Consider the following 13,488-nt stretch of genomic DNA (forward strand, 5'->3'; position numbering starts at 1 on the left):
CTTATCCTTCTGTACTCCAACCAGTACAGTCAAAGAGTAGACAAATGTTCCTCATACACTAACCCTTTCATTCCTGATATCATTCCAGTAAATCATCTCTGAACCTTCCCCAACAGGAGCACATCTTTTCTCAAATACGGCACTCAAAACTCTAAATCTGATTGAATGGAAAGGTAATTTTCCAACGACACATAAACAACAGTTAAATGATATTATGTCTGTTGAAATTTACAAAAAATTATTAAAGAGTCAAATAATAACTTTGCTTGAAGCAAGCAGTTCTATTGCAATTTTCCAGCTGTAGGATGAGGTGCAGTTGCTTGCAAGTTTAGCAAGTGGGGTTATGATGTGAAACTGCAAGTCACAGTGCCATTTTTGTTTTTGAAAATGCAAATATGAAAATTTTAACTTTGGTCTCCTTGGTTTGCTTAAGTTTACAGAGGAGACGTTGGGTCAAGCTGAGAAGAGAGAGTTGGATGCCCATTTGGTGAAGCTGAACAGGCAAAAAAGAAAACACAAAACGAGGGACTGAAAAAATAATGAAGCAAACTGAAGAGCTGTTGCAACCAAACCCAAGTACAGAATTTAATTTTGTGAGGCGTACTTTAGAGACCAAATGATTTGGGCTTTTAATGGTGACCTATTTAAATGAACAAAATCTGATTGGAATTGAAGTTTATGGAATGTTTAGAAGTTGCCACAAAAAGAAATGAGCATATAAATTAGATATTGTAATTAAGATAAATGAACAATACAATGAGCATGGTGTCACAGTATCTTCCTCACTCTACCATACATTACCGTTAAAAGTACTCCCCAATATGAACCGATGTCAAAGTATATACCAGAATTTATCGTACATCACTGTTAAACCTTCTCCCCATTGTGAATCTGGTGCCACAGTATCTGCCTCAGTCTTCCGTACATCACCATTAAACCTCTCCCCAATGTGAACCTGGTGTCACTTTATCTCCCACAGTTTATTTTACATCACCATTAAAACTTCTTCTTACTGTGAACCATGTGTCACAGTATCTCCCACAGCTTATCGTACATCACTGATAAACCTTCTCCCCATTGTGAACCCGGTGTCACAATATCTTCCTCAGTCTTCCATACATCAGCATTAAACCTCTACCCACTGTGAATCTAGTGTCACTTTATCTGCCAAAGTTCATTTTTTTAATCACCATTAAACCATATTCCCACAGTAAACCTGGTTTCACAGTGTCTGCCGCAGTTTATTGTATATCATTTTTAAACCATCTCATTACTGAAAATGCGGAGTAACAGATTCTGACTCAGTCTACCGTACATCAATGTTAAACCTTATACCCACTGTGCACCTAGTGTCACAGTATCTGACACAGTTTATAGTATATCACTGTTAAACCTTCTCACTACTGTAAACTCGGTGTCACAGTATCTGCCAAAGTCTAATGTACATGACCAATAAATTTTCTCCCCACTGTGAACCTGGTGTCACAGTTTCTGACACAGTTTATCGGACATTACTGTTCAACGTTCTCACTGCTGTGAACCCAGTGTCACAATAAGTGTCTCACTCTCCCGTACATCATCGTTGCACCTTCTCCAACTGTGAACATGGTGTCACTGTATCTGCCTCAGTCTTCCGTACATGACCATTAAATTTTCTCCCAACTGTGAACCTGGTGTCACTGTATCTGCCTCAGCCCTACCTTACATCACTGTTAAACCTTCTACCTACTGTACACCTGGTGTCACATTATCTACCTCAACACCATACATCACCGGTAAACCTTCTCCCCACTGTACACCTGGTGTCACATTATCTACCTCAACATACCATACATCACCGTTAAACCTTCTCCCCACTGTACTCCTGGTGTCACATTATCTACCTCAACATACCATACATCACCGTTAAACCTTCTCCCCACTGTACTCCTGGTGTCACATTATCTACCTCAACATACCATACATCACCGTTAAACCTTCTCCCCACTGTACACCTGGTGTCACATTATCTACCTCAACATACCATAGATCACCATTAAACATTCTCCCCACTGTACTCCTGGTGTCACATTATCTACCTCAACATACCATACATCACCGTTAAACCTTATTCCCATGTGAACCTGGTGTTACAGTATCTGACACATTTCATAGTATATCACTGTTAAACCTTCCCACGAATGTGAATCCTATTATAAAATAATGCTCCCCTTCTAAATCTCACAGTATTCTAATCCCCACCTAATTAAAAGATTCCAAAAAAAAGAGAAAAATCAATCCCCAAACGAGCTACTCAAAAGTAGTAGCTCCTTAAAAATTTGGGTGTGGTAAAGTCCACAAGAGGCAGGTGACTAAAGGACTCAGTGTCACCCACTCCCCCAGTCAGACTTTCACAAAGTATTGAAACAAAAACATTCAACCCAGTGATTCCAGTCCCAATGATTGTTCCGGATCTTCAATATCGAGAAGACTTTGCGTCAATTCAACTTTTTTCCCATTCTTTCCATATTTTCCAATAGATCATTTTTAAACCTTCTCACTACTGTAAACCCGGAGTCACAGAATCTGCCTTATTCTACTGTACATCTCTGTTAAACCTTCTCAGTACTGTGAACACGGTGTCACACTATCTACCAAAGTCTACCGTATATCACTGTTAAATATTCTCCCCATTGTGAACCTGGTGTCACAGAATCTGATACAGTTTATTGTACATTACTGTTAAACCCGCCGGATAAGCTCCAGATAGCGAAAGAGTAGTTCTCGCATCTGCAGGAACTGGGGATCATTCGACGCTCCGACAGTCCTTGGGCTTCACTGCTCCACCTGGTCATGAAAGCCTCCTGTGGCTGGCATCTCTGTAGAGATTATCAATGGCTTAATGACATGACAGTACCTGACCGTTACCCCATCCCTCACATTCAGGACTTTACAGCCAATCTGCATGACGCGAGGGTATTCATCAAGGTCGACCTGGTGCGCGTGTATCATCAAATCCAATTGCACCCAAGGACATCCCCAAAACGACCATCATCACCCCCTTCAGCTTGTTCAAATTCTATGCATCCCATTTGGGCTCAAGAAAACTGCCCAGAGCTTCCAGCACCTCATGGATATGGTGCGCAGGGATTTTAATTTTGTGTTCATTTATCTGGATGACATTCTTGTCGCCAGCGGAGACTGGGCACAACACAAGTCTCACCTGCACACCCTCTTCTCCCAACTGCCAAATTCGGCCTAATGATCAACCCAGCCAAATGCCAGTTCGGAAAAGAGTCCATGCAGTTCCCGGGCCATACCATCACGACCGAAAGAGCTACACCAGCTGCTATGGTCACTGTAATCAGAGAGTTTCCACGCCCAAACAACCTCAAGGAGCTACAAGAGTTTGCAGGTATGGTCAACTTCTATAACCGATTCATTCCAGCCGCTGCACACATCATGCAGCCACTCTTCGCCCTTATCGCGGCCAAGAACAAGATACGCCTGGACTCCAGAGGCCACGAAAGTTGCCCTCGTGAAGGCTACCCTACTCGTCCCCCCACACACCGACCTTCCTATGTTGCTCTCCGTCGATGCCTCTGCCACCTCCGTTGGTGCCATCCTGCAGCAGCAGGTTAATGGACAGTGAAAACCACTGGAATTCTTTAGCCAACTTCATCGTCCGCCAGAACACGTATAATGCTTTCAACCATGAGTTGCTGGGCATGTACCTTGCTGTGCCTCATTTGCACTATTTCTTGGAGAGGAGGCCTTTCACCATTTATACCCACCCCAAACCCCTCACTCAGGCTCTCGCTATGGCTAGAGATCCCTGGTCGGCCTGCCAACAGCATCACCTGTCCTTTGTGTTGGAGTTCACCATCAACATTTGGCACAAGGCGGAGAAAGACAATGTGGTCGCTGACACGCTGCCTAGACTATGACCAGCTTGCCCCGGATCAGTAGTCCGATGATGAGATGCAAGCCTTCAGGACGGCCATCACGGGCCAGCAGTTCCAGGTCCTCCCGATTCTTCTCGGTGATTATACTATCCTGTGCGATGTCTTCATGAGCACCCCATGACCAGTGGTTCCCCAGCAGTGGTGCAGGCATGTCTTCCACCATATCCACGACCTTTCCCACCGTTCCATCAGGTCCAAGGTTCATATGGTGGCAGAATGCTTCATTTGGCACGGGCTTCGAAAGCAGATTGCAGACTGGGCCAGAACCTGCATCCATTGCCAACTTTCCAAGGTACACAGGAACACCAGAGTGCCCGTGCAGGATTTTGAACACGTCTGAGAATGGTTCAGCCACATACATGTGGACATTGTCAGCCCTTTACCCGTTTCCCGAAGTAACCGTTAACTTTTCACGGTGGTAGACTGCACCACTCATTGGCCTGAGGTTATCGAGAAGCCTCCACAGACTCCTGCTCCCGAGCACTTTTGACCGATTGTATTGCCTGGTTCGGCATGCTGACCCACCTCACCAGCAAACGTGGCACGCAGTTCACCTCTTCACTCTGGGCACAGCTCACCAACAGACTGGGACTGGTCGAGCGATTGCATTGCCACCTGAAGTCGGCACTTATGGCCCGCCTCACCGGCCCCAACTGGGTGCATGACCTGCCTTGGGTACTCCTGGGCATCTACTCGACACCCAAAAAGGTCTGCAGGCGTTATCGGCTGAGCTGGTCTATGGTGCACCACTAGCCCTGCCTGGTGAGTTTATCAATGCACCTCACAACTTGCAACAGGCACCGCATGGTTTACTTCCCATCTCCGGGCCCAGTTGGAGTCATTCACACCCCCACCACCGCCCAGACATGGCACACGCGCCTCTTACCAGCCCAGTGAGCTGTATTCCGCAGAGTATGTTTTTATCAGATGAGACCCTTCACAGCACCCCTTCAAAGACTGTATGAAGGGCTGTACAGAGTCATCCAGCATTCAGGATCCACCTTCACACCAGACATTAATGTAAGAGGGAACTGTTTACTGTGGACAGATTAAAGCCAGCACACCTCAACCCCAATGAGCCAGCGGTCGCGGCTCAACCCAAGAAGCGAGGCTGCCTGACAAAAAAGGCCATTGGCACCGGTTCTGGGGGGGGCTGTGTGGCGCATGCCATTAGGCATGTGATCCAGCCCTTCATGTCATGCATGCGGTGGGGCAGCCGTCCAAAATGGCACCGTCGCGGGTTTCTCCCCTACCTCGGCACCAGGCTCAGAAGCCCGTGAACTGCGGCCCACGTGACTCCCCGGTACCCTTCTCAGCCAAGTCTGGGCTGGGAGCATAAGACCAGCCATGCAAACCTGAATAAAGGAATTTTTGCTCACTGAACTCAACCTGTCTGGTTGTAGCTGCCGCTACAGTAGTATCTTAGTTTCTTTTCCTTTCTTTTCTTTTTTATATATTATCAACATATATTTGTAAGCTCTGTAACATTGTGATTTGATTTTTAATTGTTATAACTTTCATATATATGTTGATTTAAATAAAATATTCAATGAAAGAAAATTCTTCAAGAATTGTGCAGAAGAAAATTTGGATGGGATGAAACTATCTCAGAATCCATCGCACAAGATTGGAGAAATTGGATTGAGTGTCTTCAAATACTTGGACGTTTGAAGTCAACAGACTTTGGATTGGCCACGTTTGCTGTTACACCATTTTGCTGATGTAGTGAAGGTGATTTTGATCCTGTCAGTTACTGAGTCCTGTGAAAACCAAGTGCGAGTACATGGTGGATTTGTAATGGGAAAAGCCAGAGTTACTCCATTAAAGTCAGTCACCAGACCTTGAATGGAATTGACTGCTACCACGGTGAGCAAAATGGACACTATGTTAAGAAGAGAATTACAGATGGAGTTAGCAGATTCTGAGTTTTGGCCTGATAGTACGTCAGTGCTTAAATATATTAATAATGAAATCATGAGGGTTCATATCTTTGTGACTTACAGAGAGAATGAAAACCTGGACAACAACAAATGTCAGATTTACCACAGGCCAGAGTTTCACCTGATTAATTCCCTTTTACATACGTGGAAGTTGATTATTTTGGTCCTTTTATATCACAAGATCTTCCCATGATCTTCCAGTTTAGAGTGTAGTGTTACCAATGAAATTGCTGGGTCTGTCAAACATATCAGGACATCATCTGCAAATAGATTAATCTCATCTTCTTCCTGGTTTATTTACCCACGATCCTTTAATGTCTGGATCTCAGTGAATATCTTCCACCAACGGTTCTCGAATCAAAATGAAGGGAGCTGGAGATAATGGGCATCCCTGCCCACTACACCTGGTTCATGGGAATGCTGAGGACATTTGTCCATTAGGTACAACCCTAACTTTGGGCTTATAATATAATACCCTGATCTAATTTATAAAATTGCACTATTGTCTGATTATTTTAAACCCTTTTCTGTTTATTTAATGAATACATAAAAGCCCTTCAGGTCTGTAATATTTCAATATTATCTATCTATTATAAAAGCCCTCTCTGCTCAGCAAGTTTCTGCCATTAAATACTGGGCCAAAATAACAAATTAAATCTTGCTTTGGATCCTGTTTTTATCAGTTCATTTGATCCAAGATAGACCTTTGCTCCAACTATGAACTTTATGGCCTGTGTGAAGAGGGGATAACAGAGCCAGTTCCTTGTTACTAGTTGTAATTCCCCAACTTCTGCTGGGAATGTAATAAATGGAAAGAGTATAGCATTTGGATCAGGCTTGCTTTAGATAATTTTGGAAAAATCAGTGAATCGCCCTTCATGGGCCATGACGGAATTACAGTTTTCCAAAAAAGTTCTACAATATTACCATTTTCCAAATTTGACACATAATCCATGATTGAAAAACTGATTGAGAATTTTGGCCAATTTAGGAACTGTTTTGGGCTAAATGGTTTTTCATTGGGCAACCCTATGATAGATAACCATCTTTTACCACCATCCTTGTTGGATGTAGATTTCAAGGATGTTATAGAATAGGTATTCAAAGTTTCAATGACCCCTTTATTTCAGTTAATTTTGCCACGTTCAAACAATTATCAACTAAATTTTGAACTTAGTAATCACTCTTTTTTGACATTGAAAAATTAGACATTTTCTTCAATCTAAGATTTTGGATTTTCCGTGAATTTCTAAGACTAATATTCTTCATCTATTTTTTTAAATTTACGGCTTTATGTTCATGGTGGATTAATAGCATGTATTTATAATAATGTATTGGGTTTAAAATCCAAGATTAAGAGCAGTTGTGAATGAGATTTAAATATAAAATTTCCAGAAGTAGCTTGGTATTCTATTCTCAATTGTATTAATGACTCTTCACTATATGCTAGGCATTGATTTTTACAATTTAAGGTGGTACAGGAATACATATGTCCAAACTGAAACTATCTCGCTTGTATGCAGATGTTGATTCACTATGTGAGAAATTTAAAATTTTCCAAGTCTCTTTAATTCCTCTGTTTTGGGAATGCCCAAACTTAGAGAAATTCAGGAAAGGCATTTTTCAAACTTTATCAATGGTTCTTAAGATCAATTTTGAACTCGTCCGTTAAATTGCTCTGTTTGGTTTTTCTCGTGATCCAGATAAACCATCGTCGGCAGCTCAGAAAAAATTTTGAGCTTTTGCTACGTTAATAGCCAGATGAGCAATGTTATTGAAATGGAAAGATGATTCTTCCCCGACTCATACACTGTGATTACATGATGTAATGTCCTTTTAAGTTTAGAGACAATCATATCTTATATTAAAGATAGAAAGTTCCAATTGATGAAATAATGGGGCACATTCCTAGAATTTTTCTACAATTGGAGGAACTAAATGTGTGGTTTGGCCATTCATCGCCTGTTCTCTGGGGGCTACCAGTGGTTCTACACTATTCTTCTTTTCTTCATTACATAAGATAACTTTGATTAGAGGGAGAGGTTGGATTAGACCTAATTTTTAGGTTTTTTTCGTTTTAGCAGTTAATTTTTTTTCTTTTTTCCTTCTATTTAATTTATTTCAGTTAATGGGTTTGACGGTGTTCTATAGATTATTTCTGATCAATTGTTTTTGAGGTTAATGAAACAGTTTGCCATTGTGTTCAAGATGGTTAAAGGAGAGAAAGAGTAAACACTCTTTATTCTGAATAAGATGGCATCTAAAGGATGACATGGTTGGTGTGGAAATTAGCACAACACCTTTACAGCACCAATGGTTGGGACCGGACCTGGGTTCGGGTCCTGCACTGTCTATAAAGAGTTTGAAAGTCTTCCCTGTATCTGCGTGGGTTTTCCTCAGGGGCTCTGGTTTCCTCCATCCATTCAAAATGTGCAGGGGGTGTAGGTCAATGGGGTGTAAATTGGGCAGCATGGCTTCAGGGCATGAGATGTTCTGCTACCATGCTGTATGTCTAAGTTAAAATTAACCGAATATGCAATATAAACGTAACTCATTTTATGGCATCGCGCGCTCATGTGCCTTCTCATAACATTTACTGGGTGATCTCTAAAATTTCTTGATTGATCAAGAACAGTCTCTACTCCTTTCTGAAACCTCTCATGCCTGGGTTCATCCCGATATCCATGTGTGTGTCCTCTCACCAAATTGTTTAAGAATCAGTGACCATAACTAAATCTTTCAGGTTCACATCCTTCCTCCCAGTTTTGTAGTGGAGTCTAATTCTTTGAATGATATTGCCATTACATGTACAATATAGATGTTGTATTTAAAATATAAAACAATCCACATCAATCATCAAGCTGCCATTTACACCTACCTGAGGGATGTGAGAGGACATCAGTACCCAGAGGAAACCCATGGAGTCAAAATTGTAAGGTTTGGAGTAGAGTGGATGAAAAACCAGAAGGCAATTGATGTGTTATGTTGTCTTCTGTTCAATGGATGAGCCTGGCTCGACATTTATCTCGATGCAGTTTTTTTGGAAGTTTATTTAAGAATTTTACAGAACCAAGAAAAAATACAACGTTTAATCTAAAACTACCCTCTACTACCTCCCACCTCCCTCCTCCCCCTTCTAATCTATCCCAGCCCCTATAACCCTCACCCCTACGAAGCTTATATTAAAAAACTCAATAGCATCGTCTCATAACAGACTGTTACGGTGTGACATCCATTTACATCTTGCAACACGTATAAGGCTTTTACTTAACATCTCAACCCATACATTCCAAATACCAACTTCACATCGTTATAAAAAAAGAATAATTATTTTGCAAATTATACGTTATTTTCTCTTAAGTAAATACATGATTGAATTTCATTGTGTCATCTATAAATACTCAATTCGACATCATTTTTCCAAGTTGCAGCTATACATTTTCTAGCCACTGCTAATTCTAAACGAATATATGCAATTTGAGGTTTCTCCAAGCGTAAATTTGCCATAATTGTATTCATGTATCCCAGTAATCATACCCATGGATCCACATATAAATCTATTTGAAAAGAACTCGCAAAAATTTAATCACTTTTTACCAAAAGGGCTTCAACTTTAAACATTCCCACGCTGAGTATAAAAAAAGTACCTGTCTGATCACCAAATCAAAAACACAAATCTGACCCACTAAATCCATATTTTGTCAGTTTTTCAGGAGTTCAATATAACTGATGCAGAAAGTTATAACTAACTAAACTATATCGTACATTAATTAATTTCATAACACTAACCAAACACATGTAAGACCACTCATCCACAGAAATAGGAACACATAAATCCTTCTCCCATTTATCCTTTATTTTAAATATATCTACCTTTTTCATCTTTTCTTGTAATAACATATCATTTCGGAAACAAATCCCTTCTTTCCCCTTATCAACAATTAATCTCTCAAATTTCATTTGACCAGGTTATACTAAAATTTCTACCAAAGCATTCTAATAATAAATCTTGTACTTGATAGTAAGCAAATAAAGTATTTTGTGATATTCCAAATTTCTCTCTGTCTATTAAACCAAAACAGTCCTCCAATAATATCACTTCTTTTGATTCCCAATCTTTCAAATAAGAATTATTCATAGAAAATGAAATTGTCTGATTCTGATATAATGGTGTCTTAGCTGAAATCTTACCTTTCGATCCTATAAACTGATTCCATTTATACCATTCTCCTATCAAATGTTTCAATACTGTCAGTTGATACTACTGCAAAAGCAGAGGATTCCATTTATATATAAAATAATGTATTGTTCTTTCTTGTATTTGATCCATCTCCACATTCACCCACATCGGAGGTTGGTCAATATCAAACAGTCTATTCATAAACTTTAATTGTGCTACTTGATAATAATTTTGAAAATGTGGAATTGATGACCTCCCAAAACATACCTCCATGTCAACTTTTGCATAGAGACTCTAGACAACTTACCTTTCCATAGAAAGAAACAATCTGCTTTATTTAATTCCTGAAAGAACTTTCCCGGTATAACACTCAAAATAGATTGAAACAAATACTGAATGCGTGGATATATACTCATTTTAATACAATTTACCCGTGTTAACAGTGACTCCTTCCATCTATTTAAATCAAACTTAATCTTATTTAATAATGGTACATAATTTAAGCTGTATAAATTTTGATACTCTTTATCCATTATTATGCCCAAATAATTTTATTTGACCATTTAAACTTCATAAGTTGTTTACAATCTGAATAATCTCCATCTGATATTAGTAATATCTCACTTTACTTTATAGCCTGACATTACCCCGTATCTTTTCAACAAATTTTGTAATGGTTCGAAAGAATTCTTAGGTTGAGACAAATATATCAACACATCATCTGCAAACAGATTAATTTTATACTCTTGCCCACCAATTGTAATTCCCTTAATATTCATTTCTTGCCTAATTGCTTGGTTCTATAACTAATGCAAATAAGGCTAGTGACAGCGGACGACCCTGTCTAGTGGATCTAAACAAATTGAATGCCTGCAAAATCTGTCCATTTGTCATAACCCGAGCAGGAGTATTAGTATATAATGCCTTAACCCAACTGGTAAAGAGTGGTCCAAATTTATATTTTTCTAACACCTTAAATAAAAATTCCACTCCACACTGTGGAAAGCCGTTTCCACGTCTAGCGCTAATATCATTGTCTGGTTGAGTTGTCTTGAAGCATTAATTATTGTAATTAATTTAGTAATATTATCAGCTGAATACCTGTCCTTGATAAATCCTGCTTGATCCACATGTACTAATTGCGGTAAAAGGTTAGCCAATCTGTTTGCTAAAACCTTTGCTACAATTTTGTAATCTACATTCAATATTATTATTTATTAATATTAGTCTGTATGACACAACTTTTAATGGATCTCTGTCTTTCTTTGGGATGAGTGTTATTAATGCCCTTGAAAACGATTCTGGAAATAAACCTGTATCAGTGGCGAGCTTCAGTACATCAGAATATTCCGGAAATAACAAATCATAAAAATTTCTCTAAAATTCCAATGTAAATCCATCTTCTCCAGGGGATTTTCCACTTGTCATAGATTGTAACGCCTCCTTAAGTTCCAAATCAGTAAATGAACCATCCAAAGTCTTAATATCCTCTTCCTCTAATAAAGGTAAATTTAAATTCGACAAAAAACAATCAATCTGCTCCATATCCGAATTCCCTTCAGATAAAGTCCCGATAAAATGTACAAAATTCATCATTAATATCCTGTGGTTTATGTTATCTCTGAATTTCTCCTAACTGCATTCTAGGCACTTGTTCAGTTTCCAATTGCTAAGTTAAAACCGTATGTGCTCTCTCCCTCAACTCATAGTAGAGCTGTTTCCATCATTGAATTATTTTTTCACAATTGTATTATAACAAAGCTTCAATTTGGACAACTGTATTTTATTATCCTCAGTTGAATTTTTCTGAAATGTCTTCTCTAATGTTGCAATTTCTTTCTCTAAGTCCTGAATTTCTGCTATATATTGTTTCTTCACTTTTGCTGTGTAAGTAATAGTTTGACCTCGTAAATATCTTTTTTAAAGTATCCCATAACATAAACTTACTTTGAACTGATCCCTTATTCGTTTCTAAAAAAACCTAATCTGATCTCTTACAAGCGTAATAATTTCAGGTTTTTTTTAACAACATTTCATTAAATCACCAACAATAACAAGTTTCCACCATCTCTGCGATACTACGTGAAATTAACAATAATGAGTGATCTGACAGAATCCTACTCTTATACTCAGCCTGTCTGATTCGACCCTGCAAATGGGCTGATACCAAAAAAAACTATTCTTGAAACCGAATCATGACGTGCAGAATAAAAGGAAAATTCCTTTTCAGTCGGATTCCTCCATTCCCATATTTCCACTAAATTTAAATCCCCCATCAACTCAGTTATTCTTTTCGCCATTTTGTTTTTTTTTCACAATTTTTCGAGATTTAATCAACAACGGATCCAAACAACAATTAAAATCTCCTCCAACCATAATATTCTCATTGATTGATTCAAATATAAAAATGCATCAGGAACAGAGTGAACATCATCTTCATTCAGTCCGTACAAATTCATCCAAGTCCAAGCCTCTGAAAATAGTTTCCAATTAACCTTCAAAATCCTCTCTACATGAGCAGAAAAAGATTCTAAAAAGGCACCTTTTTATGTATCTCCCGATAGTTTTTACCTGGCCCACCAGGAGTCACTGTTTTCACTTTTGTACATGGTTTTTCATTGTTTGAGAAGATTTTATAATTTGCAATGTTTTCCCGGGAATTTTAACAGCTCTTGGCTAATATTGTGAACTCCGAGTTGCGCACATATTGAAATATGAAAATAAAGTATCTATTTTGAGGAAAGAAGGAAAGGACACTGTTGGTGACACATCTCAGAGAGCAAAGGTGCAGGAAGGGGGAACATTGCAGAGTGCGTCGAAAGAACCAAACACTTGTTGATCCAAACCAAGACTTTTATTAACTAAAAGACTGGAGCATATCATACGTGGGTCGACCAGTCCAGAATGACCTGGTCTGGCTAGGAGAAATCCTTTAAGACCTGCCAGTAGGTGTGGCTACACTCTCAGCCAATCACAGTCATCCTACACTACAATCTGGACAGATACACATTGGTGTTAGAATCTGTACTATCAGGGGGACCGACCAGAAGGCAATTGCTGTGTTATGTGGCTTTCTGCAGGTGTGCAGAAATGCTGGGAAACAATTCTGGGGGCCATCTCTTTTTCTTCACCCGTTACAGAGCAGCAGGTAGCTGGGAGAAAACAGCAAGGCTGCAGAGAGACAGATAGATTAGGAGAATGGAAAAAGAAGAGGCCAGTGAATTCCAAAGTAGGAAAATGTCTGGTCATGAACTTTGGGAGAAGGAATAAAAGGGCAGATTATTATTGCATAGGGTGAACATTCAAAATTCTGGGGGAGATGGACCTTGGCATCGCCGTGCAGGATGCCCCATAGGTTAACTTCCATGTTGGTGGTCAATCAGCTGATTGGAATGTTGGTATTCATATCGCAAATAATAGGATA

General features: G+C 39.4%; 1 protein-coding gene across 1 annotated transcript in view; it reads left to right on the forward strand.

Moving 5' to 3' along the window:
- Positions 1–455: 455 nt before the first annotated feature.
- The window catches only part of LOC138759079 (microtubule-actin cross-linking factor 1-like), a 97,147-nt gene continuing 84,114 nt past the window's right edge, over positions 456–13,488 (forward strand). The window contains exon 1 of the mRNA XM_069928951.1: positions 456–576. The gene's annotated coding sequence lies outside the window, so the exon portion shown is untranslated. The remainder of the gene's footprint in view (positions 577–13,488) is intronic.

The sequence above is a fragment of the Narcine bancroftii genome, chromosome 3 (assembly GCF_036971445.1).
Source record: "Narcine bancroftii isolate sNarBan1 chromosome 3, sNarBan1.hap1, whole genome shotgun sequence".
NCBI classification, from domain to species: Eukaryota; Metazoa; Chordata; class Chondrichthyes; order Torpediniformes; family Narcinidae; genus Narcine; species Narcine bancroftii.